Genomic DNA, 25,850 nt, shown 5'->3' with positions numbered 1-25,850 from the left:
ATTATGAAATCAAATGAAATCTTTGAGTTTTACGCCCCACGCTTATGCCGGTTAGGCTAAAGGAGACGGTGAAGATGAGTGATGAAAGAAATGGTGGAATGAAGAAAGTGGGACGAAACGAGAGAACCCCGAGAAAACCTACGCACACGGTGTTTGTCCACCACGAAGTTCACTTGGCAGGGGCTGGGATCGAACCCGGGACCACAAGCAACAGATGTGAACGCTCTACCACTGAGCCACCGCGGCCCTAAAGTGACATAATTACTCCGTTAGGTATAATGTCTGAAGTAAATAAGCACGACGTCTGGCATATTGGATCTAACGACTTTCCGGACAGAATATTCTTGAGTACTTTCTCAGGTTTGTTTAGAAAATACTAGGCATCATTTTGGTGTATGTTTCATTTCTATTATAATTTGTTCACGGTAAAGTTGCTTTTATTCGTACTTTGACTGGACTAAAAAGAACTATTTCAATCGTTAATAGCATATGTTTCCTTCAATGACACATAATTTCTTTAAAAAATATTTAAGTAGTAGCTGCAAAACTCTTGCTGTTAAGTCTTGGTTTTGCATCGGGATCTCTTCTCTTTCCGTTGGTCTTCCATGCAAGAAAAAGACCAAAATTCTTATTCCCATCGCTATTTAATGGAGATCAAGTGACCCAAATTTCACTCAGAAACACATTACATACTTAACTCATAAATGTATGACAGTTTTACCGTTTGAGGAGTTTTCTATTTGTGTGGGAGTTATGACCGTTTCAAGGTATGGACTTATGACCGTTTCGACGTGTCGAGGATTTTTCCACTTTTCATCTTGTTCACTTTGAATGATAACAATTGTTTTGGCTTTTCAAAATTATTTTTAGCGTGTGAAATTTACAAGATGTGCAACCAAGATTATTTCAATGTGTGGGTGATTTTATCCATTGCGAGGGAGTTTTGTCCATTTGTATGACGGTTGTGACAACTTCTGTAGGAGATTTGTAAGTTTGTTTGCGAGTTTTGACCATTTATGACAGGATTGTTACCATTGCTATGTGTAGGAGATTTGTCTTTTGTGTGGGAGTTATGACCGATTGTGTAGGCATTTTGACATTTCTTGAGTGTGGGAGTTTTGGTAGTGCGATTTCTGATCTTTCGTGCGTTTGGGAGATTTGTTCGTTGATGTGGGAGTTATTACCGATTGTATGGGAGTTTTGACATTTCCTGATTGTGGTAGTTTTGGCTGTGGGAGTTTTGATCTAGAACCGTCTGAAACATTTTCAAGCGTCTGGTAGAAGATTCGTAATAGTGTTTATTTTTTTATTCTCGATTGTACATTATCATTCGGGCATCATCAAAGGATTAATCTGGTGAATTTTGTGATGAAAGAATATAATAAGTTGTTTATATTTAAATACCTTTTATGCAGAAAAAAATCATAATTGTTTCAATGATGTTTTCTCATGCCTTATCTCTTGGGAAATATATTAAAATGAATCTATTTAAGGAGATACTGGTTTTCATCACAGATAGTAATGTTTTTAATTTTAAAAAGAATAAAAATATCCTCTGATAATGAGTCATTCTTTCATTTTTTAGTCGTAAGTTATATCATAGTGGCACTGTTGAAGTAAAATTAAATTCTCTACTTATGGATCATTTGCAAGGAAGCAAATATATATTTCCTAATTCATTAATTTGTAATTCCTGCTTTTCGCCCTACATGTGTAAGCTTAAATTGCATTTTTGTTAGAGTTTCTTCAGAACTCAATTAAAAGATAAGGAATCAGGAAGGTTATATAATAGATTCAGGATATTTTTGTTGTTAGTATTATTGTTATTATTGTTAGTATCATCATTATTAACATTGAAAAATAATATACTTTGTCTTTACATTTCAAGATGAATACCTGTTTTATGGCTGTCTTATACAATCAGGATTATACGGTCTTTTTATAGCATCTGCAATTTCTTGAACGGCATGTTTGTTCATCGTATAGGACCCGTGCTTTTTTCTCGGCGAGGAGAATGTTTGTGTAGTAGTGAGTTAAAACATTCATGAACGATTTTACTGAAGAATGGTCTTGAATTTAATTTTTTTCGTATGGTTTAATATTAAAAAAATGTACAAATTCGTTATTCTCGGATTCATCAGGAGTCTCTGAATGGTTATCTAATTCTGTTTCCTATTCGTGTAAATTGTTTTCTAACTCGAAATGAGGAGTAGGGATCGATCCTCATTAAAACGGTATCTGATCTATTTAAAGTCTGAGATTGCACCCCTGTCCCTCATGATTCGCATAGCGATATATTGTTTAAATTAGAGTAACTAGTGTTTTGTAATCTTTTTGTCGATTTTCGTCCTATAATAGAAATGGTGCTCATTTAGTGCGATTATTTTATTCTGTGCGTTTTACGCTATGGGTCGAAATTAGTATCCTAATAGCAAATATTTAGGCGAACATTCACCAGTAATTGGAGATCCTAATTCCTTGATTGGAATTTGGAGTTTCCCAGCAGAATTAATTATTGGTGATAGAGGAAAAGATCATTGGCATGTTCTCAATCCAGAAAACTGATGGAAGTCCCAAGAGTAAATATATCTGGTCCAGGCGTATTTAGTTTGAATAGATAAGAAGAAATGTGATGATTATAAGTAAGGTGATTACCTAAGGTATGGCAATTTCGTATATTGCAAGATCATCAGATTCTTGACTTTAGGTTAGTGTTATCATATTTTTATCCTGAGGGAGGTTAGCATGTTTCTAATTATTAGAGTTATTAGTAATAGTTTAATTATTTCATTCTGGCAGCGCTGTGTAATTCAATCTCTAATCACCAGTTTCTCAATTAGTTGTGACCTAACGGAATTCTGAGGGGTGGCGTTCTTGAGTCCATAACGGAATTCTTACTAATACGGGATTCTCCGTAAATCGATAAGAATTGTCTAAGAATATTTACAAGCTACAGTAATTGAGCGTATGTGTGTAGTAGATAGCGGAAAACGTTCTACTGGCTTAGCTCATAGATAGATTAGTAGAAATATTCTTCTTCTTCTCTCTGGTGTTTCTCCGATTATTATAATTCTCGGATTTATGGAAATATTTTGAACGTTTATGTTTTCGAGAAAACGTTGCGCGCTCTCTCACAGATGATGAAGTTCCTTATCCAGCTGGAAAGTCGATAAAGTCTGCGGCCTCCAGGTCTGTGTTCGTAATCTCACATAAATTGCAATGGTGAATGAGAGATCTTTCCTGCTCTGCTTCCTTTATTTTCATTTTAGTAATCTTTGAGAAAGAGAGATGAAGGGATGACCATCCTTGTGAGATGGCTCGGGGAGTGACCTAGAGGGCAGTCTGTGGTCTTTCCGTGATCGATCCTGATTATGAACTATCGTTTCTTTTATTCGATGGGTTGATAACCCATTGCACTATAAGCCCTGATTAAAATTCTTAACAGAAAGTAAAATTCCTATAGAATTGTTGATCTCTCGCCTATGATTTCATCTTCCTCGTTAAAATTGGTGTAGTGCGTTAGAGCTAGTTTCTCTGTTGTACGTCTAGTAAAATTAAGTCAAATCCTGGGAATTTCGAATCAGATCTCCCACGTGATTTAAATCTTTATCACCTAAAGGTAGATGTCGTTAATGTATTGAGAGTTAATAATGATGTACGAAATCCTCTCTTAGAAATATGTTACGCGAGAAACGTTTAGCATTAGTTATAGGTATGTCCATATATCTCCTCAACGTCGGTTTCAAGTGAGCTCAAAGATAGAAAGAGATGGTGATAAGGGGTTGGTAATTGGAGAGTTTATCTCCATATTTTTATTTTCAACCATCCTTTTAATCGATCCCCAACAGAGAATCTATTGCAGAGATATCTCTCACTTATAAGGCATATCACTGCTGCTATATCGATAAACGAGAAGTCCAATTAGAGACGATTCTAATCCTTATTGTACATAATTGTCTGTAATCGTATTTCAATTCCGTTGTTATTTGAGTAGCTTTTGTGGTACGATGTTGTTTCTGCTTCTCTTTCTATAAGATCTGTGGAACAATACAATATTCATAAAATCATGTTCTTCCTGGTTCCTAACCAGACAAGGGGTCGTACTGTGATATGATGAATTGGATACGTTACGCTGCAAAAATTTCATCGGACCATCTCAGAACCTTTCAAAGCTTCCATCCAGCTTTCAGTCAATTTGTTCCTCTACATTCGATAAATAATAACTTAAGATTTCAAGGAGCTATATCTTTTCCATTTCACGTAATAACTCGCTCCCCTATACTTCCTCTGAGGAGTTTCATATTTTATTGCTATTTGTACAACCGGCGTCAAAAAATTGCGACAGATAAAGTCGTGCGGCTAGCCCACAGAATACACACCTCCTTAACCCTAATAGTTTATGGTAAATACACACTTCTTTCTTTTCTTTCCCTCTCTGCCATTACCAAAATTAGCAAACAGGATAAATTCTAATTTCAAGCTATACTTGTATTAGTATCGATAAAATAAATGAATAATACTAAGACGGAACGGTATTCATAAGTTGATGTAAGGAGAAAATGAAACACACACTGAAAAACTGAAAACAATGTAAATTTATTAGATAGAGGATCAGAATTGACAGAGAGAGAGAAAAGAGGAGAGAAGAAGTAAATGAAGAAGGGAACAGATAAAGATATGGAATTTAGATGTAGAAAGGAAAGAAAGTTATAAAGTTCAGCTAATCCGACATAATAAAGAAGAAACGTTCGTTTTTATATTTTACAGGACTATTCCAATATATACAGAATGAAAACTTCATTTACACACTTTCAGAATGTATAAAATTAGATCTCCGAGACACATCACGGATAATATCAAAGGTTTAACGTACATTATTTGCTTCTCCGTAGTTCCGTTGACAATTCGGTAGTGTTCATTGGATGTACTGATCCGAAATACATTCCAATTCACCCAAGAAGTAGCGTAGGTCATGCCTTCCTTTCCTGACTACTAATGCACACTGAACAAAATGAGAAAAAAGAAAAAAACGAAAGATAGAAAAATTAATGTGTGCTTTTTCCCTGCTAAACGTATATCACAAACTCCAAACTGGATCATAATGAAAAGCTACAAATATTCAAAAGGAAGGTTGGACGTTCCTTATAGATGTGGCAAATGTTGCATGATTCATATTGCAATCGTGACTAAAATTATCCGAATGATAGGATCGAAACAATTTTTTTGTCAAACTACTTTAATAAAACAATGTTTTGAAATAACCAAACAAATGGCATCTTGTAGCAATCTCAGAAGATTTAGAAGTTCAGAACGTCCAGTGTTGATTTCGTCTATTGTGGATATAACGTTGCAACAGTCAAATGATTTTGTTAATTTATGGACCAAAACTGAGTCGAGGATTTGTATCCATATTGTTCAGGTGATTCGATACAAACTAGGTAACCCGGAAGAAAAGAAAGAGATTTTAGTTATTTTCTTGCGTATAAACAGTATTTCTTTCAGAAGTGACAGACACTAGAGATGTTATCACCAGAGCAGGTAAAATACGACGCCCAAATTCACACTTAATTGCATTTTCCAGATCTGGTTGAGTGGGGCATCAAAACTGGATCCATTCTAACTCAGGAAATTACTCACTTAAAGTGTAGAGAGAACGTGGGGGGGGGCAAGCGAAATATGCCAAAACATGATAATAAAACAAAGAATGACAAAGAGAGAGAAAGAGAGAGGACGATAAATATAAAGATAAAATCTATCATTACAGTGCACGATGAAACACGCACGTACGTGTTATGGAGATTCTCGGCGGTGATGCTGTATAAGTTCAACCGCAAATGAATCTCTGTTATCAGCTATTATTTTATGCTAGGATTATAGCATTTGATGGGGAATAGAACCGATATTTTCCACTTAGAAGACTTTCACGATACCAATACTCCATTGATTGCTCTACCTAAATTTGTTTAACAAATCGAATAGGGTTTTTTTGAGCCACTATGGAGGCAATTCGCTGTGGAAGTTCAAAAGAAGGCTTACAGCAATAATAATAATAATAATAATAATAATAATAATAATAATAATAATAATAATAATAATAATAATAATAATAATAATAATAATAATAGATTTCCTCCACTGTACAGTTGGGAATTTAACGAATAATAATGTCAGTATGCTTCTATAATTGTTACTCCTCCCATACGACCTGAATTTGTATCTTCTATCTAGGTATAGTAGGCCTACGTAATTTTGTCACAATTTTAAGGCTTGATTGCCTTGTTCTCTGAACGCTCCGTATAACAAACAAAAGTTTCAGCAATTATTGTAAGAGAAAGCAGTGGATATTACAAAGGACTGTATTTCTTGTTACCAAATTAATAATTGTTTTTCAATTTTTTACTCAACTAATATAAACCATTTTTGATTATTTTTACATATCAACCAACTACTAACTTTCTGCATATAGAAAGAGATTAAAAAAATCTCCTTCCATTTAAGGGAATTTTTGAAAATGCTAGAACACGTTAATTTCTTAAGCAGGTAGTTAATATAGAATTTTAGCTCCCAATTTTTTTCGCAAAAAATTCGGATCTCCAATCCCACTTAGTATATGTTTTAATGCTACGATATGATAATATTCCAGTTTGGATTAGAGCCTAACTGTATAAAAATAACCATTTCATTGGTCCTGATAATCACGAATACATAGTTACATTCAATTTTTATATACTGCTTAATATATTAGAGATGATACAATAATATATATTTCCCGTACTTAGCTTGTCTGAAATTCACAGGCTGTATATCGGAACCCAACTAGTAAGTCCTATTGCTAATATTACAGTTAAAAATGTCACTACTCTAGGGTGCCTAGATAACATTGGTCATCGTACTCTTGTTTTGTGAGAGTATTTTAAGAAGAATAAGTCACTTTTTTATTTAAACTATTTTACTATACTTTTAGAAGTATCGCCAAAAATATTATTACTAGAATTAAGGAAAGGCTGTTAATTATATGTCTGTATACGTAGTTATAGATGTACATTTAAAATATTTGCAATAACTACTTCTGTTGTGATATCTGTGAAATGTGATCTTTTAGTTTACAATTACACGTATTGTTCTCAATAATTACACCTAGTTGTGGTTCTCTACGGAGTAATTCCTATTAGTTACCAGGCATAAGTGAAAACATACCTTGCACAGAACATTGCCTTTATTGCACTTACATCCAAAAAGTTGACTTCTATGTGCTACGCTATTCACGACTTCACATGAAGAGTACCTGTCTTCCGGAATTCAACTGAGAGATGAAGACATGTTGTTTGTTGTTTACGGCGATCTCGTGTCATTTCCACTTCTTCATCACTTTCATTCTCTGTCTCTGATTCTGGTTCTCCATAGTCCTACATTTTCATTGTGCCGCGGAGGAGGGATTCTGAGAGAGAAATTTTGAGTCCAGAGAGTGGAATCAGATGGAGAGTTCTAGGTGTGTATTTTACCATTTCATCTCACCTCATTTCTAACCAGTTGGCTGCAATGACAGTCATAGAGATTTATAGTAACTTCATTTCCTCGTTGTGCCCTTTTCCTGCCCATTTCCTCGTTCGTATTTTAATTCTGTTCTTTGAAGCTCTGTCTAAAGGATCAACATATTTCATTACGGAATTGTACCATTTTACAAATTGTGGCCTTTGAAATGTCACATACTTTTTATCTTTCTCACACCTTCTCTTATCCTCTCCAATGGTAAACAGTGTCTACGGAAGTTGCCAGGAGCTCAAGCTTATTATCAATCCGTTTTGTTATACATATTTGTAAATCATTTCTTAACAACTAAACAACGGACTGCAACTCACTGTCACACTTCAAACGTATTGCTATTGGAATATTCCCTTTTCTAATGGTACCAGTACCCTGCATCTTGACAACCTAATGAAGTAAATCAAGGAGTGTAATGGACGTAAAAAAATCGATCCATATATATTGTACACACTTCCGGAAGAGATGAAAATAGTATCTTAACAGCATTTTCACCGATGATCAGATTCTTCATTTCAAGATTATCTGTTTCTCAAATTGTGTCCCCTTCGCCTTCCTAGAACATAAAACTCTAACAGGAGTCCGTTAGGCAAACCTGCAACATATAGCTTTATACTGCGAGGATTTGGTTACCCCTCCAATACTGGCTCATCATGACGTGAACCCAGAATGGTATTTTTTGCTCATCCATAGAAACTCTTTTAATGTTAGCATTGAGACAGACACCACAACCCATACTAATTTATCACAGGTCTGTGCTCCCCGTGCCGTAAGCGTCCGCGGACCACCGATGGGCAACTAGCGACATCTCGCCAAAAGTTTACGGCCCGCAGCGACGATCCGAGATGGCCCCCCTTTCGTTTGAAAATTATATCACCAGTGGCCAAAAAGTGGCAGAGAAGCTACAACATACCAATTACTAAAACAAATACTCCACTAAAATACGTTAAATCGTCTATAAGTGTGATTTGTTTATATATAAAAACACTGAAAGCACCAAGAAAGTACCCCGAAGGAGGCTCGAACTATCAAACTTATGATTACTTTATGGTATTCTTCCGACTTCGCCACGAAGGCGATGAAGGAAACGTCACTTGTAAGGGGATAAATCGTTGAGATCTTTTTAATTTGGTCAATCAGAGTGCTCGTTAACCATGTATATTAGACGATAAATGTTTGAGATAAGATAGAAAGCGTTCGTCATGTAATTCTTTAACAAAATAAAGCTGGTCTGTTTACTTTATTTCATAGTTCTTCCGTACTCGATGACGTAATGATTGACGACACTTGGCATCTAAAGTCATATAATTATCGCAATTATCTCAAGATTTCTTACTTCATGATATTGAGGCACAGGTTATTCTTGACTTCCGGAGATCACTTTAGAAACAATTCGTCAGGAAAATATATATAATAATAACCGCATGCACGTAACTGACGAGAGTTCGTGTTGGTCCGTTCGTGATTCTGCTCAACGAATCGAAGGAGCGCGGACCAAAAGCAAACCCTCGCTGCTACGCGATGGTAACTTCAACACCCCAACTCGAGATACCAGTTTCGACTCGACGAAACCCTGCCGCCAGTGGCAATCCTTCGACTCGTCTTTATATCGACGATCGAGGTTTATCCGCAAGTTGGCCACTAGGTATTGGAGACGTTTAAGGCATGGGATTTGATGTAAGTGTCAGCTTTCTTTTCGATCTCCGGAAAGCTAAATTATCTACAACTTTCAAATTATTTCTGAGAAGTATGAAAGTGTTCCGTAATATGCAACCTGCCAGTGCTGAAACCCTTGTACGTCTAGTCCAGTACATTCGCAGCCTAGGATACTTCAAATACGATAATATAATTATAATTTAAATAATTTTTAATCTCGTGATGCGTAGAGTTTAAGATCTTACTAGTCTTAAAATGGAATACTTTGTTAGTTGCTTTTATTATATCTTCGAAAAAAAAACACCAGAAAAGTATCTTTGGAAATGTTGGATCGGGTGACATTTTCTTATATCAGAGACGTCTGTTTGATAATCAGGGACAGGAGACAAAGGTCGGAAACATCTTTATATTTCCAACGTGTAGGACGTCCTATATCATGTAGCTGAACTAGACAGCAGTTTTCTTCGAAAGGTGATTCATCTTGATTTACAAACTGACTGCTGTCATCTATGTAATTCCGTGGAATCAAGACCAAGTACTTCTGTTCATCTTCTTTAGAAAGATCCAAAGTAGAGTAACTCCCATCAAACTATAGTTCCTCGTGAATTGCTTTATCAGTCAGATATACTAAATAAACAAAAATTACAATAAATTAGGTGCAACATCTCTCGAAATGTGTTAGATTCATTTGCAAAATAATTTATTCAGTGTGACTTTGCTACCCTACTAGGTCGATTTCCATTTACATTGAGTGAAGATACTATGAACCTTGATTTGCATTCATTACATATTACCTTAGCTGCGTAAAAAAAGGTACGAAAAATAAACCATGAAGTATATTCAGTGGTTAAGGTTTGCTGAATTAACTAGAATTGTGTTTTCTGCACACATTCGGATTTTTAAAATCATTTTTTAAAATTATTCTAAACCAATAATACAAAATATCTGACAAAATACATCTCGAACAAATAAACGAGATATGAGGCTTTGAAAACATCGTTCGCAACAAACACTCAAAGCAAACGGGGGCCTATTTGGTTGGCGTGGAGTCAAAATTACTATACTCAGCTTCTGCAAATATGAAAGAAGTATGAGAAATGAGTGAGCCATGCCCGATTTTCCTCAGTCAGATGCGAAAGTTGAGAAAACAATTTAATTCTGATCCAACTATTCCGTACATACAGAACCTAGGTATAGCAATTTTGACGCCAATCGAAATAAATTGGCCGGGATTCGCTTCTAGTATTTGTAGCTAATTTTATTTTCAAATTCCAGTCTCTGATTTATTTGTGGAAACGTAAAAATATCTATATATTAACTCAATCCAGGCACTTTCAAATTAAAATAAAATTAAAAAGTAGTAAAAGTCTCCACTTTAGGATAATGTTATGCACGATAGTCAGTTATCATTTCTGCTACATTCATGCCCATAAAGCAACAACATATAAAGTGAACTAAAAAATCATATTCCTAAACAAACATTTACATTTAAGAGATGCAGACGCAAGCATTTCCGCCATCTTCATTGATTTTCCACTGTCTGATCTGCTAAGGAAAGTAATGGGCATTGATACTCACAACCCTGTCACATTGTTATAAGATTCTAGCACACGCACAAGAAAAATACAAAACTTCCTATCAGTGCTGTACACTTAGATACCAAATATATAAATGTTTCCTATATGGAACGCTGGTTATAACCACAACAGACTTGAACCCATTTTTACGTGTACCAAGATATGCTGCACACTAACTTATTCCAGAGTAACATGAGTAGAACTGCTCACGAATTTTACGTATACGTAAGATCGATCCCTCCTCATGCCATATAAACTTCGTGGTCGATAAACACGACGAATGTGACATTTTTAAAGATAACATAGAAAATGAAACAAGAGCATATTCTTTAAAGAACAATTTGCGAGATTCATATCCTGTGCACGGTATCGCAATTATAGGAGCATTCTAACATCATTATTCGTTAAAGTGACAATTGTTCAGTAAAGGGAAATATTTATTTTATTTTTAGTATTATTATTTTTAGTATTATTGATAATAATATAAGCCTTCTTTTGAATTTGCACGTAGAAACTACTACATAATATTTTATATCTGTACTTTTTCCTGGATTGTATGTTTTTTTCCGTTTATTAGAGGCCACTAATTTGTCTCCAAGTCAACGAATAAATCAATTTCAGCATACATACAGGTGTAAATAACCTTACAGAAAGAAGCCGGTTCGTTACAAAGATCTGGTCTCAACTTAGTAATATTTGTCTTACAGTTTTAGTGGCAAGATAGTGTATGTGTAACGTAGTGAACTTACGAGTAACGCAGCCAACCTGCACAGGTTCAAATCCCGTTGAAGCCAAAGTTCCTTTTTACAAAATGATTGGGAAGAATCGTCTTCTCATTCTAGGCCACAAATCCTTATGAATGTGAAATCAAACACTTTTATCATGATAAAGATGATTTACGAATGTTGGTTGGAAAAGAACAAAAATATCAATCGAAATCACCTGGTCATTCGAAACATTTCTGAAGTATACATTTTTCGTGTTATTGCAAATATAAATACTACACCATTTGTTAAACTAATTTTAGGTAGAACAACCGGTCGAGTATTTGTATCGTGCTACAGTTCCAACTGTTAAATTTCAGCTCTGTTCCTTGTTGGGTAGTACCCCTTTTTAACATAAAATATTGGCTACAAACAGAGATTCCTTTGCGGTTGGAGAATTCAAAAGGCACCACTGCAGAGAGGAAATAATATATGTGTTCTTAATCAAACACTGTAATGATAAGTAGGTATCATATTTATATTCATCTCTCTTTCTCTCTCTTTTTGTCTGTCTTCTTTGACGTTTTCTTATCATGTCTTGGCATCTATCTCTTCTCTCCCAATCGTTCTCTCTCATACTCACACTTTATATGAGTGTGGTTGTTCCAGAGTTAAAAGCGAGCCAGTTTTGAAAAATCGCGCGACCCGGTTGGGTAATGTATCTAGTCCTTGTCACTTTCTGAAAGAAATACTGTTAAGGCGCAAGGTAATAAGTAAAATATTTTTATCCCCCTCGTTACCCAGTCTGTATTGAATCACCGGACTACTACCGGTTAGAATCCTCGAGCCAGTGGTGGACCATAAGCTTACCTTCATCATCTGACTAACGTGATGACAAGTTTAAGCTCTAACGTGCTCATCCTAACTGTGAGAAAAATATATTCACAATAGATGAAATCGAGACTTTATGATTGGAAATGGTAAACTTTCAGATATTAATAGAAAATGGCCCTTCTACGGTTATTTCAAAACAATGTTTTATTATTCATTACTCTAAAAAAATTATTATAGTTTCGATGATATACTTATACGGAACGTCTATGAGGTAAAACTTCCATTTTGAACATTTTTGACTTTTCAATGTGATAGAGCTTGAACTTTTGTATAAACTGTCTTTGATAGAAAGTTAGCAGTAAAATAGTACTCATTTTTTGTTTTTTTTTCTTTTTTGTTCAATTTGCCTTAGTCGTCTGGAATGGAAGGTATGAACTACTTTACCTACTCGGTTTATTAGAATGTATACCGGTGAACATTGCAGTATTTTCAACCGAACCACAAGAAACAAAACATGTGTTTTAAACTAACGACAGTATCCACGATGTATCGCGACGAACTATTCCTTTAAATTTTGAAAGTGATGTAACGATTTTTTTTATTTCTATATATATAATCCTTTAAAAACACGAGAACAAACGTTACTTATATATTAAGATGGATTCCTTTCAATTTAACATTAATATTTCATGTTCTTTCCTACTACGTTCAAATTCCATATTTTTTATCTGTTTTTCCTTTTCTTTTTCTTCTTTTCTCCCCTATTATCTCACTATTTTACATCTGGTCTTCCGTATGTCCAATCATATCAATTCTTCTAAGAAACGTTCTATTGGTTTATTCATATCGCCTCTTATAGTTGGTATCTTAACGTTCGCTTAGATATGGAATGCGGCAGAAAAAGTTCATTTCCGAACAGTTTCCTATCTCCATTATAAGGTGCAGAAAATTGTTTGTTCTAGATTCGAGAAATTTGCTCTGGTTCAGTGTTCAAGATTGAGTCGGGGTGGATGTCTGATTTGGTTTCAACTCCCTTACTTCTTTTTCCCTATTGCTTGCTTCTTTATTTTTATTATCAATTCGCTTTCTCTTTTCTTCCTGTGATATGCTGTTTTCTTCGGATGTGAATTTCTTTTTATGATTTTGTGGCCCTGTATCCTTTCCGGGGGTCGAGGTGAGCTCATTCTTTAAGTCATCCTTTATTGCAATTAAGTCATTCGTGTCCATCTTCTTATCTTGATTTTCCAATTTTTCTTCGTTTGAGGGTCGGTTTCCTTGAATAGTCTTCCTCAAAAGAAAATTTCCTTTGATGGTGCTTTTGATTCCCTTGTGTTTGACGCTTGTTTTGTAACTACATTCTTCTTAATTGTTTACATTGTTCTGTAGCTCATTGTTTTCACAATTACAGATCTCATATCGATTTTACAGGCTATGTCGATTTAAAATGGAAGTTTTCTCACCAATACCTTCTTGTAATTGGGTGGTAGAAGTGTAGATTATCCTTGATGTCATTGAATCTGTAAATCTCACGTACGTCTACATATCCTTAGTGCCCGGAAATTTTGATCAACTTCTTTCCTCACTGTCTTCTTGAGCCGATGATTTGCATTTCTCATCTTCGCGAAAAGTTTTATTAGTTTCTGAGGTTCGATTCTTGGTGTGGATAGGAAACGATTTAAGTTTTTTCTATAATTTTTCAACATACTGCGTTGATCCTCCAAGCTAAGCGAATTCGAAAATATGCTGTATGTTTCTATTTATTGCTTCTTCTGTCCAAATCTGGACGTCTTCTTTTGTTTCTTATTCGTTTTCTCTCTCCTTTTTTGTTCTTGTTTCTTTCCATCCGTTTTCTTCCTATCCCAGTTCATCCGTTTATTCTTCTTCTCCTCATTCCGTGATGCTACACAACGTCGGAGATTATGAATACGAACGTCTATTTTCTTCTGAGTTGGTCCCCCTTCGAGCAAAACACACTTGACTTTATGTTATAGCGGTCATCCATTCTGATGGGCAGATCTTTTTTAAAAAATCTCATATCAGGTGGTTGTCTGGAATCCTTCATTTCCGTCGTATTGAATATTGAGTGCCCGTATAAGTGGCCAGTACTGAAGCGAACATCGTCTAACTGGTATAGTTCGTAATCCAGCTTTCCACAACACAGAGTTTCTCTATCTTTTCCATGTTTATTACTCTCTGAATCCAACTGAAATTCGATTTTTGGTAAGCTAAGTAAATTATATTATCTTCAAGTTGTGGTTTAAACACGCCAGGAGTAGGAGTTATTTACTTTCGACGGTTTTGATCTTTGACCATTATAACTGGCTTAAACCAGTTTGTTACCAAGTGGTAGATGGTCAGGGCATACGCACATACTCGTAGACGCTTAGAACTTTAGAAGATCGGAAATTCCTATGGGAACTGGATTTGTTACAATACTGTATCGAATTTCCCACGTGCTACGTATCATAGCGTATGACGACTATATGGGAAAGGTGTGTGTGAGACTGTGCCTTTGCATCCCACGTGAAATTAATTTGTTGCAAAGGGGATATAGCGTTTCATTTTTTTGACGGAAGTATCTAGTTACGTGATGTGTGTTTGTGCGTGTGTCTGATGTGGTATATCTGAAGTAGTAGTATCACGTTAGGAAAACTATCGAATGAAAGGATGATGCTGTCGTGGACTGAACGTAGAACGTACAATTTTGTATATGTGTAGGTCACTATGTTTGCAGCTATTGCGAAGGAAGAAGCATCTAACTAAAGACGGCATCGTCAATGACTTTATTAGATAAGCTTAATACGCCATGATTGGAACTCTTTACAAAGATGCGTGATTGAGAGTCTGTCATACCATTTAGCATTTTATACTGTGAGATAAGTTCAATGGTATATTGAAGAAAGGCATGTGACATTTGAAGAAGACTAAATACTGATTTCACCAGGACGCTGTACTCAGAATTTAGAATAATACAATCGTTCAGCATTATCGTATTTGCAAAGTGGAAATGTATGTTTAAAATATAGAGGAATGAACATAAATTTATCTGGACGTAAGAAGCACGATCTTGAATATACTGAATTGATATCATTTTCGTAAGTGTATTTGACATGTATGAAGAAGTTGAAGCATTATCTTCCTCTTCTTGTTCTTCCTTCTCGTTCATGCGTGCACAGACATTTGTATGTTTAGTGACATTAGACTCTGTTAATCAGCATCTGGAGTACCCTATTCAGGAGTGCTTATGCATCAAGTATGGATACCAAGAAATAGTACGTGTTAAATGTTGAATATAGTCTGAATTCAATGAAAACTCAATTAATGTCTATTTGACGTTATAGCGACTCATTTGAACTAGTGATATGCATTGGTAAAGGACTTGTGTCTGAAGTGAAGTTAAATTTGTCACAACAGGAGAAAATTGTACATTTGGCCTGGTCTTTTTGGACTATTTTAACAATAAAATGCAAATCACATTTATTAAATCTCTTTTACGTAATAACAAACTGGTGGTTGGAAAACTAATGGGTGAAAATTAGTTATGTTAAACAAGAAAGTAATACTTAATGCTCCTCGGAACTGTGTACTTAAATTAAAGTGATTTGCTTTATTTCTTTGAAATATTACCATGTACCGAACATGTAATGAAAAACTGTAAAGCAGGAAGTGTTGTGCTACAAGAATACTTTTACTTGGTTACAGATACTATTCGCAATCATGTACAATCTCAGTGAGATACATGCAGAGCACTTCTTGGAATTCATATATGTGTGAATGAACAGAGCCTTATTTATGGAATGAATATCAGTTTTCAAATTGTGTCTCTTCATTATAATAATAATAAGAAGAAAGGTGGTCTCTGGTCTGTCCCTACTTATTCATGTCACACTCTCATTCATACACTACTTCAACTGTCATAATACTACATTACACACATATACACGCTACTACATTCCATATAAACTAAAACACAAAGATTAACACACGTGATTATACATGTTTATCAACACTTCTACGCATTTAGATTATACAAAACAAACGACATCCAACCTTCACCATATTATTAATCAGCTCGGTAGGTTGTGAAAGTAAGTGGCTAAAATGAATCATGGCCCCAAAAGACCCTGCTACCAATTAACTCATGGTTCTTTAAGTGACTGCCAAAATTAGGAACTGTGCAGCTATCAATAGAAAGGGGACCCTCTTCCTGTAACTAAAAGTATCCCTAAGGATTTTCTCAGCCCATGTTTACTGAGACGATGTTCCATTTAGAAGTAGATGGGAGCCCCTTAGTTTTTGTTTACACTGACATATTAGACATTACTGTAACTACAAGAAAACTTACTACCTACATGATAGTGATTATAAAAAAAGAATCATTACATATGCAAACTGAAGCTAAACTTAGACAGGTGTATTGATCACTAAATTTTATTTCTTGGGAGGGGAGAAAAGGAAACTTAAATGTTGAGATCACTTCCACAAAAAAAACTTGAAGATTTTCCAACACTATTCTGAAATGGTTCACACACTATGATGAATCCTGTCCATCACTGTAAATATGCTGCAAACATGGCCTCTTATGAACGAAATAATATATTTTACTATTTCTGCCTGTTTTTGCTGATAAAACTGGCAGTTTACGACCAGATGATTTAACTATTGTATAGAACTAGCGTTACCTCGACTTATTCCGTTTATCTTCGAAATATTAGCATGGCAATGTTGGTGATAAAATTACTGGGCCCGTCCGAGCAGAGACCACAATACATAACTGTAATGGTACTTTGCAACTTCACAAGTTTCTAGAAGGCTCACAGTTTTGAGTGAGTTAATGTTGTGTCCATATTTTCTCAGTATTCTCTGTGACTGCCACTAATCTTCAGCAATGATTTGGCTTCTTCTTTTAATATATCGTATAAGACAGTGTTGCAACCATATTGTGGCAAATTAGCGAATTGTGCTTTTATAAGAATTTATAAATATATATTTTCATTCCGTTTGTACGCTTCATACTTTTATCACGTGTCAAAATATATGCGACTAATGTTTTCAACAAACTGGATTGTTCGGAAATTCAAGAATATATTTTCAGTGTTTGACTAAAGTACATTTTTATACACTCAATTTTACAGCTGAATTTTGTGACAAGTTGTTGTAATAATAAGAGCTTTAGGGTTAAAATTAATGAATGCGTATGACATAGTTTCTTATATCATACGCATTACATTTCACATATGATAATTTCTGCACAATCAACGAAAACTGTATTTTATATGTGCAACAGTACAGCTATTAGTTTTAAATCATTTCATTTGTTACAGGTATTTGCATACGTTTTATAATTTTCAATGAGTACAATAATATTTATTGAAGACAAGTTATGACTTTCAGAAACGTTATTCCACACGTATCACACATCTTAAAACATTACCGAAATACTTGTAGATGCAACACTAATGTACTATCGAACTGTTCTCGCATTTTCCAGAGTAATTACTTTCGTTGACGTTTTCGCAAGAGTAACAGTAGTGCATGTTATGTTTTATTCTGTCCCTGCCCCGTAAGTGCATATTTAATCCTATCCCTAAGACTCAGAAGCTTCACCCTCCCTTGAAAACGAATAGACAAATGCAGTGATCACATAGGATAAATTAATGAATTTTCCCCCTTATATTTATTTCCACTTGTATGTCTTACTACCTTGTAACTGATATTTACGTTTGCACTCCGTGCTCTCGCATGGGCGTACCAGTTTCGCAATACTGGAAACGGAATAAGTAGAAATATGCTTAGAGTGCTCATCTGTTTCACATATTGGTGTACGTTTTTCTCTGTTTTCATTTTATTGCAAACGTTAACATCTATTCTGTTAATAAATGCTCAATTGTTGTTCCGCATACTTGTAAAGTTACTTAACACTTTTCCTAGATATTACTGTGGAATCTTAACAAAGGACGCGGATTTTATACACTTAGCACTAGAGTCCTCCTAAACTGACTATGTACCGAACAATCCAACTTCTGTCACAAAAAAAAGACGTTGTTAACCCTTTATTGTTGACGGAGGTTCTACGAACACCGATCAACTTGTTTTCTTCTACCTTTAGCAAACGATTTACCTTGAATACGTGCCCCTACTAGTACCTTTCTCGCTCGCAATTCGCCAAAAGTAGCAGTGCAGTTCGGAGGTCTAAGCGTTACTCTTATGAATTCCCAGGGATGGCACATCACTAATTATGTTACTACTTTATTCGATTGCAGTGCTCGTGAATTAAGTTTGAGTTTTAACGTCTCATTGTTGTGCTCGTGAATTAAGTTTGAGTTTTAACGTCTCCTTGAGCAGCGAGGATATATGAGACTGGACCTACTGGTTAGCGTGGAATCCGAAAGATATGAGCTTCCGTCGACAATTGTAACCGAGTCTCTCGCGCCAAAGACGTGTACCCTAAGCGCTTAGCCACGAAGGATCTCGGCAGTGCTCACCTTTTATACATTTTGAAAACATTTTATTCACATTTTCTCGGACAATATGGTTCACAAACCTGGCCCAACTAGTGTGAATGTGTGTGATTCTGCATTTACGGAAAAAAAAGTTAATTACATGTTACATTTTTCATGTGAGAAAGTGACTGTGAGGCACTGAGAACTAAGGTAGAACAGGCCTTTGCAAAGTTGGTGAAACTAATATAATTGGAGAAATTTGAAAATGTCTCGTTTTCCATAGACAATAACTATGAGGCGTTCGTTTATTTTAATTTGCATATCAGTGTCAGCGTATCCTATATATAAAGCTATCTTTATTTACATTAGAAAACTTATAGAAGACTAGTTTGAGCGTGTTAAATCCATGGATATTGCTTTATTGCTTTATTATATATGTGGTGCGTTATGTCATGTAGCTACAATGATTAATTAAAACAAGTTTTTTTCTTTCAGAAGTAACTGCGCTTCTATATATGTTTATAATTAATAAGGAGTCCCAGAGATCAAACGTCACTAAATATGCACTATAGATTCACTACACCAATTGACGGTTAAAAGTACTGATTTGCAAAAAAAAATAATAAAAATATTTGTATAATAAAATTAACTGCGACTCACAACCGTGTGCACATAGTCTTTTTAGGTATCACAAAAATGAGTATTAACTAAGTGGCAACTTAGTGATAGTGATGTGCAAGAATTTATTACTTCAGGTGTAAAATTTACTATTGTAAAATAGATCTCCATCGTGGGTGAGCAGTTGGCGTACGCACCTTTGGCGTGGGGAACCCGGGTACAATTCCCGACGGGAGATCATGTATGATAATGTGCTAGAATTCAATACTTTAGTGTGAAAAGAGCTCTGTGGCTAAGTTGTTAAGGTACGCGCCTTCGTCGTGGAAGACTTGGGTTCGATTAACGGCAAGAGCTTATGTGGTTCCAATTCGTAGTTAATCAGTAGGTTTCGTACCAGAGAGCCTCGTTGCTGAAAGGGCCATTAAATTGAAAACCAAGTAAACTGTTATAAAATATTAGTAAGTATAGACAGTTTGGTTAGTGTCTGAATGCTTAAGAGTTTTTCTATATGCAAATCAAATATATTTATTTCCTAAATATAACATTCAGAAATCTTCATTTTTCGTAAATTCTGAAAGAAAATCACTTGGACAGAAATAACCAGTAAACCATTTCTACATTCAATCTAACTTTCTTTCTCTAGTGTATTGTATCACACAAGAGAAGTCGAAATCGATCATTTTCAAGTAATTAGAATTTTATAGGGAATATTTCCTTCTGTTTGTTTCAAACGGTGTAAATCTGGACATAGTGTCGTTAAAAAGAGTAAATGAATAGTAAACCACGCAGGCATATCAGCCAGCAGGAAACAACCATACATATTGATATTTTTATTTCATATTCCAAGTCTATTCAATGTTTCAACGTCTAATGTTTCGAAGTATTTCAGAAATATGTGTAAACAGTTGTTCTGTTGATGATATTATGCTCGACCTGTTATAAACCAGTATTTGTAAACGGAACATACCTTTTTTGCAATATAGAACATCACAGAATCATGTCAATTTCCGGCCGGATAAGTGTCACACATGCGTGTGTGCAAACATAGTAAATACCTATATATGATTTATCATAACATTTTTCTTCACTTCCTTAATATCTTCCCATTTACGTTACAACGACTCTTCCGAGGACTCTTCTACATAAAATACCTCGGAGCTATTCTCATGTGGAATCTTCTTCCGTGATGTCATAATTAAACCTTTTGTTTTATTTTTATAGGCATCCCTCTACATTTCAACTCATCATCTTTTCTTACATCCTCTGATATGGCGTGCTAGTCATTTTTGATTTCAGTCATTAAATGCAGTGGGCGGCAACACCAGTGATCTTTTTTAGAAAGTTCATGGATATATATATATTAAACCTAGGACCTTGACGTATTCTCTTATCCCTAAAACTACAACTTGACCAATACTAAGTTCTAATAAAATATTTTCTGTTTTCAGGCATTTTAGCCAGTAAGTATAGTATTTTATTTGTCATATATTTTTAAGATAATTTCTTATTTGGAAATATCAAAAACGTAATTCAATTGCTATCTACGAATCTGTACTTATAGATAAATAACTAGAGTAATTTCCAAAGCGGTTCATCTCTAGTGAGGAAGAGTGAATATATCAACAATGTGCGAAAACGATCTTCACAAAGGAAGACATGAAGGCCGGGCAGGTTAGATTTTTGGAATTAGAAAAACACTTTCTATCGCGACAGACTGCGTACAGAAACGATAAATCGGAATGTACTTCAATAATAACTAAAACTTAAAATCTGTATTACGAGAAATTTAATTGGTGTCATACAGAACTTCACACTACATGCACTTTTAACGAACTGTCAAATATTGAAGAAACGGCAGATTGATTAACAGTACGGTACGACCATTACACCATCTACTATTATTTGTTCTAGACTTCACAAGCCTCCACGAACGATTGTAAATTAGGTTCGAAAAAGACTTATGAGAGTGACATATTATAACTATTTGACCAGAAATAATGTACAATTTATATAAACAGCATTCTGATGTTGGCGAAGAAATAAGTCTTAATTCCCATATCTAACACTCGCGACATTGTAGACAACAAATTCGCTGTTTCTCTCTCTCTGTATCAAAATATGTATAAAATGAAGTTGAACTCCCCTTAAGAGAGGGAGGGATAAATATAACACTTCCAATAGAAGCCTCCTACTTTTTTCCCTGCAGATTGGGATTCTGCGATCGATCATACTATTAATAGAAACACGTCTCCGTTATAATTATAGTTATCACTGTACACGCGAAATATATGAATTTTGTCGTACTTCACCTCGGGTTCATAAATAAAAATATCTTAGAATAATAGAACATACATTATTATATTTGTGGTAAGATTTTCAAAGAAATATTCATGCGTTTGTAATAAAAATTTTTGAAATATACTTTTCTGAAAGGTTGCTATATTATGAAAGTTGAATATTGTCATCCCTCCGTTCGGACATGAACGTTTTATTTACATATCGTGTCAGTGTGAAAAAAAATTATGTTTTCACTTTGTTGTTTGGTAATGTAGATGTATAAAGTCAAGATTTAATTTGAAAATAGTCTGTGTCATTTTACCTGAAAGCCGTAAGCAAAAATGAATATGTAAGGTTGATCAGTGGATGTATTTAAGGAAACATTATCATTTCGTTGTTATGATTATGTGGACGTTTATAATTATGATTTGATTTGAAACTGCTTGTAATTCCACCTGTGAAGTGACAGTAACCATGAACTTTTAAAGGTGATCGTTAGATCTATTAGTCATAGGAAAAGAGAGCGAATGTGGTCTTATAAAATTAGTGATACAAATATTAGTTGAACAGGAGAAGACGTGACTCCTGTGGCATATTCTGCAAATACTTATGGGTGACAGTAAATTAAGAACCAGCAGCTTAGAGATCATTAGATATTGATATCAGTAATACTATTACAGAGAACGTGTGAACACTCAAGATCATGTTTTAGAACTAGTTTAATTTGAAGTTCTCAAAATAAAGTTCAGAGCCTCTTTACTTAAATAGGTAGATTGACGAATAGGTAATAATACTCAAACTTTACGGACGAGAAAGGATATCTATTCTGATAATATGTGTATCATGCAATTGCCTAAAACATATGCTGAAGTGAGCGTAATATTTAATAAAACGTTTGACGATGCACAGACTCTCATTTCGAGTTGTACTCTCAAGCGGACCGTAAGGTGCGTCAAGGAAACGGAAACTATAAAGGATCATAAAATTTGTAGTGTAACGAAATAGTTGGCAGCTGAAGACAAACACTCGTCTGATGTAACACTCGTAAAGGTGATCAACAACATGGCGCTAGTCAATGCCTGTGAGGAAAATGTTGACAATAAAGTTATATCTACATTAAATTCATCTGATACACTAGCTGAATAAAGAAGGAGTTTTGTGATTAAACAAATCAATGACGATCCTACTCTTCTACCAGCCTTCTGTTGTCTGATGAAGCCAAGTTCAACCTAAAGGGTCACATTAACAAACATAATTTTAGATTTTGATTCGACAGTAACCTTATTGTTCTTAGAAAAACTTACTCTAAATTCTGAAAATTTTTATATTTGGGCGGCAGTGCTGAATAATAAATGTTTGTTCCCTTTTGTGTTAATGACAATTTGACTTCTGGACGTATGAGGAAATATAGTAGAAGACAATTTCGCCCACACGCGATTTCAGCAAAATGTGCAGTACCATACCACGAATCCATAACACTGAATTTCCTCAACGACGGATGGGGGAAGAGGCGAGATTGTATAGCTCGATCTTTTCCCTGATTTATCGCCACTGAACTACTTTTTCTGGTTATATCTAAATTCCATGTATGCCAAATATCAGAAACCATTTTGGATAATCTTCGTCAAAGGTAAACACTGATACATAAGTTGCTTGTCATAGTGATTAAACACACTATGATTTCAAGTGTATTTAATCAAGTCTAGAGTTATTAAAATTATGAAATCAAGAAGATATTTAAAATCAATTATATTTCCTGATTATATCAATTCTACCTATTAAGTTAGTGTGTGCTCCGGGAACATTTTGTAAATTTAATCTTCGTGACATCTTCTACGTTTGTGCTATTACGTGTTTGTGTACAATAATGTTTTTATACGCAGTCAATGTTAATGTTAATTGACATGTTAATTGATGTTTAAGGAGAATATTAATTTACTTGAACTTTACCTTCTAGGGAAAATGTTTCATGGGTCGACCAAAGGAACATTCTTTCCTTTTCACATGGTAATAGTTTATCACGGTTGTATTGAAGTTTAGATATAATTAAATTCAAGTTCATGCTTGATCTTTTAATAATATTGCAAATGAATTTCTTTCATTTCTAAACGTAAGTTTATTCCTCGAGATACTTTGTTCACATGAAACTTCGTGATTTTTAAATCTCAAATGTATGCATATCCAGATATTCCACTTCCCGACTGTTGTGTTACATGTGTGTGTGTGTGTGTGTACAGGGTGTTAATGAACTATACCGGCAAACTGTCAAAAAAAAATCTTCAAATCAAAATAAGTCAGAAAGTTCTCATATACCTATGGTAAAAAGTGCATAGTTTCAGACCTTAGGCAATCAAAATTCGTGAAAAAGCCAAATTTCAAGAGCCCCTATTTCGAATTCGAGAAACTGTGGATGGTAGCCCTTTTCAGCATAAAGGAAGTCATGCATACGCAGTCCAAAAATGAAGATCAGAACACTAATGCAAATATGTACTGCCAGCATTTGAGATGTGTTCAAGAAAAAATCAAAACTCCGGTGTAAGCCCTTTGAATCGCAGAGAGTTCCTCCAGTTACAGGACAACGCTACACAGAAAAGAACGATATGGTTGAATCAACAAATATGTTAATTTTACCGAAAAAATAGTTAATATATCGACAACTATAAAAAAGGTTAAATTTTCTATAAAATGTAGTTGAACAAATATGTTTGAAACAGTGGTGAAAGCACCCTACCAAATACCATACGTGAGTAAAATCAACGATTTCAGTCAACTCTAATATAGTTAAAAAAATATGGTTGAACTTATCATATAGTAAAAACAACTTTATTAGATAAAAATGATTATATGAATTAAAACGTAGAGTGGTCTCAATCGTAACCTTTGGTTGAAAGTTTTGGTACGAATTCAACCACATGTGAGTTGATTTAACATTTTTAGAGTAAAAACAACTATATTGTAGTTGGCAAGTAGCCCAAACGCCAAAATGGAGGAATTGAAATATTTAAAAAAATCAACAAAATGCCTGTTTGACATTGTTTATTGATAAATATTTAAAAATGATTCTTATATAGTTATCAAATGTCTAACTTACCATATTTTATACTGCAAAAATTTTGAAAATTAATCAATACTTCAGTTATTCGATTTTAGCTTTTAAAGATTACAAACTTAAATACAAAAAGACCTACACAATATTCTACGTCCCTTTGGCTATTTTCCCTCGTAATCACCACACAAGTTTAAGTATTTGTTTCACCATACTACAAGTTTTTCGATGTCCACTGCGAAGAGGTTGCCTGGTGATCACAAAAGCAATGACGAAAAACGTCATACATTTTGTGTCGTAGTCAACTTCTTGCCTACCAAGAATTTCTTTTTGAACCAGATTGTAATCATAGGTTCAACATTCTAATTGTAAGTGGGATGCTCCATATCTTCCACCCCAAACCCGAAAGTTTTGGAATTCTTTACCCATATGGTTTTACGTTGGAATTATAGAAAGATAACACCGCTGAAATTACGATACTCTCAGATGCGCAAAATGTTCGACAGTAGCATTCTACGTTGTTCGTCTCCCCTCTTGGTAGAAAATCCACTGGAAGTAGTTTTCGGAGGTCTCAAAACAGTGATCATTAGTCTATCAGTTGACTGTATTGTTTAACATTTACCGGGAAGATTACACACCATCCTCTCCATTTTTGACATAGAAATGAAATGGTGTTACAAGCATCAATGATGTTCTGGAAACTGACGTCCTTTTCCTTGTAACATTCCGAATGGTTCAGTAACGATCATTCATTTTCCCTTGTTGATATCATTAAAAATGTCAGAAATTATATTTAATTAAATATTTAATATTTGTTAAACTAAGCCGTTTAGTATATGATTTGTGATTTACATCGTAATGTAAACCATTTATAAGTATAAATTGAAAAAAGCGCTGTGTACATGAATTACCGCTAACGAACATGATAAAGTGTTAAAAAAGGACACAATTGGTTAGAAATACATATAAATCTATTTCCATTTCACCTTTCAAATACAATGATGGTAAATTAGTATTTGACAAATTCCTCGTAGTGCATGCAATTCGTGTTGTTTTTGATCTAAATATAGGTAACATAAAAGCTTAATTTGTAAAGGAGCTGTCGAGAGAATCTATCAATACTCATAACATATTCTTTCACAATATGCCACAT

Source organism: Thermobia domestica, chromosome 4, assembly GCF_964235325.1.
Source record: "Thermobia domestica chromosome 4, izTheDome1.hap1.1, whole genome shotgun sequence".
Lineage (NCBI taxonomy): Eukaryota > Metazoa > Arthropoda > Insecta > Zygentoma > Lepismatidae > Thermobia > Thermobia domestica.
The sequence above is the reverse complement of the archived record's forward strand: the minus strand, read 5'-3'. Positions refer to the sequence as shown.